Source organism: Mus musculus, chromosome 4 (genome assembly GCF_000001635.26).
Source record: "Mus musculus strain C57BL/6J chromosome 4, GRCm38.p6 C57BL/6J".
Taxonomy (NCBI): Eukaryota; Metazoa; Chordata; class Mammalia; order Rodentia; family Muridae; genus Mus; species Mus musculus.
In genome coordinates, this window is record NC_000070.6 from 122586819 (window position 1) to 122594734 (window position 7916).

General features: G+C 42.0%; 1 pseudogene; it reads left to right on the forward strand.

Moving 5' to 3' along the window:
- Positions 1–6165: 6165 nt before the first annotated feature.
- Gm12874 lies at positions 6166–7250 on the forward strand (annotated as a pseudogene).
- The last annotated feature ends 666 nt before the right edge of the window (positions 7251–7916 follow it).

The window sequence follows — 7916 nt, forward strand, 5'->3', positions numbered from 1 at the left end:
TCCCCTTTATACTTTCATGTCTGTATGTCTATTTGGTATGTACACATACAAAACATTCGCTAGCTGTGGATAGTGATGGAGTTTTTAGAAGGACAGGCACATGTTTATGTGGCGGATCCAGGATTGTTGGGGCTGGCCTGTGACTCTCATGTCCGGGTTCGAGCCTGGGAGGCATCTTGGAGCTGAAAGAGAAGAGGGAATCTAGGGGGGTAGAGAAATAATAGAACCAAGACAAGCTAGTCAGCTCTTGCACCCCACGAGGCTAGTCTCATTGCACGGGATAGAGTGAGTGCTTCAGCAGCCCGAGAGAGTTGCACGGCTAAGCACTGCAGTAGAAGGGCTCTGCGGCATATATGAGCCTATTCTAGGGAGACATGTCATCTTTCAAGAAGGTTGAGTGTCCAAGTGTCCTTCTCCCCAGGAAAAACGACACGGGACCAGACCAGGACCCCTCTGGGTGATGAGCCTGGAAGGAGGTTATGTGTACGGCTCCTTTACCTGCACACTGGGGATTTGACCTCTATCTCCACTCTCATTAATATGGGTGGCCTATTGCTCTTATTAAAAGAAAAGGGGGATCTGTGGGGAGCCACCCTCACATTCGCTGTTGCAAGATGGTGCTGACATCCTGTGTTCTAAGTGGTAAACAAATAATCTGTGCATGTGCCAAGGGTAGTTCTCCACTCCATGTGCTCTGCCTTCCCCGTGACGACAACTCGGCCGATGGGCTGCAGCCAATCAGGGAGCGACACGTCCTAGGCGGAGGACAATTCTCCTTAAAAAGGGACGGGGTTTCGCCATTCTCTCTCTTGCTCTTGCTCTCTTCCTCCTAAAGATGTAAGCAATAAGGCTCTTGCTCTCTTGCTCTGGCTCTTGCTCTCTTGCTCTCTTGCTCTTGCGCTCTGGCTCCTAAAGATGTAAGCAATAGAGCTCTTGCTCTTGCTCTCTTGCACTCTTGTTCTCTGGCTCCTAAAGATGTAAGCAATAAAGCTCTCTTGCTCTTGCTCTCTTGCTCTCTGGCTCCTGAAGATGTAAGCAATAAAGCTTTGCTACAGAAGATTCCGGTTTGTTGTGTTCTTCCTGGCCGGTCGCGAGAATGCGTGTAAGAGCAGAGCACCCTGAGTCTTAGTGGGAAAAATACGGCTACCCTGGCAGGGACAGGTTCATGGGGGCAATGAGGAGCACAGCTCTCCCCTGAGTTCCTTACAAAGGCGCCCACTTTCTAGAGGCTCTTGGGCCATTACTGCTCAGGGAAAGCTGTGTGCCTCAAGACCCCGCCCCGCAGCAGCCAGCAGCCAGCTGACCAGGAGGATAAGAATAATGTTTTCTCTTGCCAAAGAATACAGAAAATAAAGGGGGTAGGAAGTCACAGCAGGCAAAGTACCTTGAAGTTACCTGACACAAAACAAAGGAATGACTTCAAAAGGATTTACAGGAACCAGACAAATATTTACAGTAAAGATAAAGTGGCTCTGCTTAGGGTCAGCTTATTGACAGCTGAGGTTTTCACACCCTTAGTCACAATACAGCCTGCTAAAGAATTGCTGTGGGCACATTTAATATTTGATTATCATTGATTATAATTTATAACAATTATAAAAGCTTTCTTTATTTTCTGCAAAGCCTTCTGTAGCAAACTAAAACCCTAAGTATTAAAAAGATATTGCCTCTGAATCTTTTCTGGAGCAACAGCTACTCCCCAGAACTTAAAAGCTCCTTATGTGAGAGCAAGAATTTAAAAGTAAAGGTCCCTTGATAAGCATTAGCTAATAAACTACTTTCCACTTAGAAAACAATATACACTGAAAGATTCAAACTCTTAGCTTCTTGACTACAGCTCACTAGAAGCAAACCCATTACAATTTATCCAGATGCAAAAGAAAAAACAAACTTTTAAATCTATAATAACTTTATATAAAGTAAGCAAGCCAGATTGTAATGCCTTTATAAATTCTACAGTCTGATTGACCCTTTATAAACTTTGAATTTGAACTTTATTTAGAGCAACATCTGACTAGATCTGCAACAATGTTCTTTTAGCTAAAAGAAAATTCCCCTGGAGGCAAGGAGAGGCAAGGAGAGCTTCTTTAGGCACCATTTGCAAGACAAAAGAAAGTCACACAAACCTTGCAGATGCTGCTCCAAGCTTAGTTCCTCCTGCCATGAGGACAGATTTTAGAATTACTAAGTTTCTTTTGCAATATTAGACTACAACTACAACTTTGGGAAAGCAAACCTAATTTCAAAACAATTTATCATGTTTAGAATCAGTATTAGAAGCATTACTATCATGTTACAAAGTTTGGATGCCAATTTATACCTATGAATGCATGACAGTGCAAGCTTTAATGTTTCATTAAAGAGACATTGCTTTAAATCTTTAAATTTACTTTCTAGGATAAGAATTACGTTAAATATTATCTCAGCTAGAAGTATCTTAGGTGGCCCAGTTTTTTTGGCCTGCTTATGCCACGTGTTTGAAAAGACTCCTGAATTGCCAATTTAAGGCTAACCTCTGTTACCAATGTAACAATTATTTAATCCTAACCAATAACTTATGAGCTGATTATGAAGACTTGTAGAGCACATTACCAGTAAAAAACCAAATTAAGTGGCTATACTTAGACCAATCAGAGAATATTGATTTTTCTAGCTATAGTTATAAAATAAAAAGCACTTTGTCATTAGCTAAACTCAATAATAACGAATGCAGAGAATTTTCTTAGGAAAAAAACATCTATCAGCTTTTTCACCACAACACCATGAGGCTGCAGACTCACTTTCTTAAAAAACAGTTTTTCCAGTGAGAGCCCTCCTGCTGTGCCTGATCCTGGCTAAAGTGTGTGGCCACTCTCCGCTTTGCTATAGAAGCAGAGAACGTTTTGGCCATTTTTTATTTTCCAACATGAAACACAGAATATTCAGTCATTCAGACGACTAGACATGAACACACATGAATTGAACACGTGAACAGACCAGTCCACCAGACATTAGACAAGACTCATAACCAACAACTTATGAGCAGATTAGACAAAAACACAAAGAGGGCAGAGAACTTCTGATGTAGGGCCCAGAGAGAATAAAGCAGGGCGTCCCCAATTATCTATGTACCTGGGAGATTTTCCTCCCGCCTGATGCAGTTTCTGACTGCAGCCAATCTGCCTGATTATTTAATCCCTTTTATTAAATCCTTTTATTTCTCTCACCTAAAAAGCGGCTTCTGGAAGCTGCGGCCAACTGCCTGTTATGTTCCTAGATCCTGGTATCACTGCTGAACCTAAGTGGATCCAGTGCGGGTCACCACTGTTCCAGCTCAGACCATACCACACTTTAGCAACCTTTTCTTTAATTCTTTTCTTCTTCCATGGAGCTCCAAACCAGCAGTGTTTCTTCCAGCATCTTCTGCCTTTCCCAGGCCCCGCATGGGATGCCAAATTGTTGGGGCCAGCCTGCGGCTCTCATGTCCGGGTTCAAGCCTGGAAGGCATCTTGGAGCTGAAAGAGAAGAGGGTATCTAGGGGGGTAGAGAAATAATAGAACCAAGACAAGCTAGTCTGCTCAAAGTTCAAATGTTTAATAATAAACTCCGTGCTTATAAAGAGGGAAGCCCATCCCCAGTCACGCCAAGTTTCTTTATGTAGAGATGAGAAGTTGTCAGAACAGCCTTTTAGCAGAAACTCACCAAATTCACAGTTTCACAAATTCAAATTTCACAGCTAACTCCAGAAAATCTTGGAGAACCGGTTCAGCCTCAGGCACGTGGCAGGCAGTGTCACATCAAAGGAGAGTGATGAGAAGCAGCACAGCAGGTGGTCCTGCCTCAGTGGCCATATGATCTGAACCAGCCTATCTAGGCTGAAGGAGGTTACACAGGACCTTGAGCCTATAATGAAGAACTGGATATCCACATGTTTCCAAGGAAGCTTGGATGGTTCTTAGATGGTATGATGGAATATAGACTCTTTGAAATAAACTTTCTGCCATGAAATACTCATTGTCCATGGAGAGAAGAGTAAGAAATAAAAACAAAAAAGTCAAAGGATAGTCCAGTATAGTTTGGTTATGATCTGCATTTCAGAGGATAAGTACTCAAAATTCTGGAGAATAGTTAGGGAGGGCATCCTGGAGGAGAAGGATTTGTAGGAATGATGGGATTAGACAGAGATATGAGGTATTAAGGACTGCAGATGCAAACTGGGACCAAATGTGATGCTTAGCAAAGAGGGTGACATTAAATAAGGCTTTAGAGGTCAAGTTGAGGTCTTGGGTTTTTGCTTGATGTTTCTTTGTTTGGTTCTTAATCATAGTATGTTGGGGGATGAGTGGAAACAGTAGTCTATGAAGTGACTTTTTGAACAGCTTGGTAAAGTTTACTAATACATTATAGTTGAGGGGAAAATCTGGGAATAGGACTGGGACTTGAGTTTATCTGCTATAACCCATAGATTTCAAGAAGGAAGAGTAGTGGTATTAGACTGAGCATGTTTGTGTGAATTTATATGATAAGGAAAGCATTGATGTCAATGACCTCAAGGTCAGTTTTAGTAAATATTGCTAAAACAGTGTCTTAGGGTTTCTATTGCTGTGATGAAACACCACGACCAAAGAGAAACTTGGGTAGGAAAGGGTTTATTCACCTTACACTTCCACATCACAGTTATCATTAAAGGAAGTCATGATGGGGACCCAAACAGGACAGGATCCTGGAAGCAGGAGTTGATGCAGAAGCCATGGGCGGGTACTACTTAATGGCCTGCTCCACATGGCTTGCTCAGCCTGATTTATCATAGAACCCCAAATCCACTAGCCAAGAGTTGGGAACATTCACAATCATCTTGTCCTTCCCCCATCAATGACTAATTAAGAAAATGCTGTAAGTCTTGCCTACAATCTGACCTCATGGAGGGATTTTCTCCATGAGGTTCCCTCCTCTCTGACTTTAGCTTGTGTAAAGCTGGCATGAAACTAATCAGGACAAGCAGTAAGGTAGAAGTTCTATGCCAGCTGCTCTTGCAATAGCCTGTACATGGGAGAGAGGACCTAGGCCTGTTTGCTGAAGCAGGCACCAAATCTTTGCAGGAGTATATTATCAACTAGCTCACCAGACCTACACAATCCCTCTGATGTCTAGTGGTTTTCCTTCTCACTAGAAATGGAGCAATTCTCCAAGGCCACTGGAAGGTATGTGCACAGCCTCTTGGAGACAAGCTGACTGATACATTTGCTTCACTGAATTATGGAATGTTAGCTGGGCCTAGAGGAAACATAATGTGATTATGGCTTAGTGCACTCTGGGCACTACTGTTCTGGGCTCCACCCTAAGTCTAGGACCACTCTGTGCAGCAGCAATGATGATGGCACCATTACTTTGAACATAAGGGGACTTCATGGGGTAGCCAAGCCTGTATCCTGTCACCCATGCATAGTAACTTACGTGGACACATTGTGTCTGCCCCTCTTTGTTTCTCAATTACAAAACATGACGGTTTTATCCATTGGCTACTTCTGGGTGTGAGGTTTAGAGTCACAAATATCCTGGCATGCTGGCCAAAAATTGTTCTTAAGAAACCCACTGTAAAAGAAATACATTTTATATAATTATCTAGTTTTCCTACCACAAATATAACATTTTCATAAAATATCTACCTCCATGCTGCATAAGTTGCTCTCATCAGTTGTATTTTATTGACTTGTTTGATTAAAAGATGTTACTGAAGATCATGATCTGCAACTCCCAGATTGAAAAACATAGGATATGGGGTAATCTAGTATTTATTTTCCAAATTTCTTGAACCATAAGAAGTTCCTAAAAGTCTCTATGCAAAACATAACAAATAAGCACATATGGCTCACAGTCAATGTGTGATAGATAAAAATTTCAAAGCATCTTCTAGCAAGAGTGAAGGAGTCTAAAGAGAGGCAGGGAGATGGCCACAGTGACTGTCACCAGAGGATAAGGTACTGTTGTGATGGACACAGGTATATTGGGAGTTTCCTTTGTTAAGAGTATTCATTTCTTGGTTTGCATGTGCCTTGCTAAACTGAACACACCCAATGATTCCCATTGTTTGTAAACCTTACTTGGCAGAAAATAAACCATAAGTATTCGAATGGTAGCTATAAATATAATAAAACGGCCTTTGTCTTCTCCCAAGCCTGCCTGAAAATGTCATACTTCGGCCTGGAGACTTTCAATGAGAACCAATCTGAGGAAAACTTGGATGAAGAAAGTGTGGTTTTAACGCTGGTCCCATTTAAGGAGGAGGAGCCAATCACAGACTATCCTATGCAATCAAATGTTTCTTCTTCAACCTTAGACCACACACCTCCAGCTCGTTCTATGGTGAGGCATGCAGGAATCAAACACCCAACCAGGACCATACCAAACACCTGTCCTCCGCCCAGCCTGCCTCCTATTAAGGACGTGTCCCGGAACACTCTTCCAGAGTGGTGTCGGTATAATAACTTGAGTACGGATGGCAAGAAAGTTGAGGTCTATTTGAAACTCTGGAGACACTCATATTCTAAACAAGAATGTTATATTGCCAATACATCTCGTGAGGCCAGAATGAAGCAGGGTCCCAAGAAATCCAAGATAGTCTTCAGAGGAATCGGGTCTCCAAGCAGGTGCCAAATGAGGAAGCAGGAGAGTAGTTTCCTGGAAATTCTAACTTCACCTAAGGAGTCCACATTCGCAGCCTGGGCAAGGATTGCCATGAGAGCAACCCAGTCAATGTTTAAGAATCGATGCCCCAGTACAGGGGAATACCAGGGCCAAAAAGGGGGAGTGGGTGGGCAGGGGAGTGGGGGTGGGTGGATATGGGGGACTTTTGGTATAGCATTGGAAATGTAAATGAGTTAAATACCTAATAAAAAATGGAAAAAAAAATGAGGAACATTCAAAAAAAAAAAAAAAAAAAAAGAATCGATGTCCTCTTCCGTCTAATGTGGAGGCCTTTCTGCCATAAGCCACTGGATTCAGATGGTGTGTTGTCCATGGCAGGCAGCTCCCTGCAGATAAGAAAGGTTGGGTTCGTTTGGAATTTCTTGCTGGTCAGACCTGAGTTCCAGACACTCCCCCAAAGGATGAATTTTCTCTTCATGTTACCGGCCTGTATTATCCCAGAACCAGGAGTGGAAGATAATTTGCTATGTCCTGAATGTGTTCACAGCAACAAGAAGATCCTAGGAAAATTTAAAATTAGAAGCTGTGCAAAGAAAAATGCCCTACCCCCAAATATGCTGCCTTAGACAAGATTTTACTCTGATCTAAAGGGAATGGAAGAATGTTCTGTGATCCCTATAATTGCTAAAGAAAAACAAACAAAACAAAACAAAACAAAACAAATGTCTGTCAGTCATCAGAAGCCCCTCCTCCTGTCTCCCAGCAGAGTGGAGACTCTGCTGACAAATCAACATCCATCACTCTAACAACAGCCTGCTGCATCTTAACATCTCTGACTGACAGCTCCTCATGGCCTTGTGCTGGATTTGCATCACTCTAACAACACCCCGCTGCATCTCAACATCTCTGACAGCTCCTCATAGCCATGTGCTGGATTTGCTAAATGCTTAGCTATCTGAGAAATGATTTGGTTTTACTGGGTTTCTTTTGATGTACTATTTTTATATAGTTTTTTTGGGGGGATGGGGAGCAGTTTCAAATTAGCAAAGCAGGAAGTACTTTTTTTAAATATATATATTTTTAAAAATATGATAAAACATGCTTATACATTAAGTACTCAATAAAAAAAAAGCTGTTACAATTTTTTTCTTTTGCCTGATCCATTGAATAAAGATATTTAGAGGTGAGAGAAGTGGGAGAGAAACTGAATTGTTCTTCTTCAAGTCACACCCAGGTGATTCTGAATATCAGGAAAGTTCAGGGAATGTTCAGACAACATATGACAAATCCTA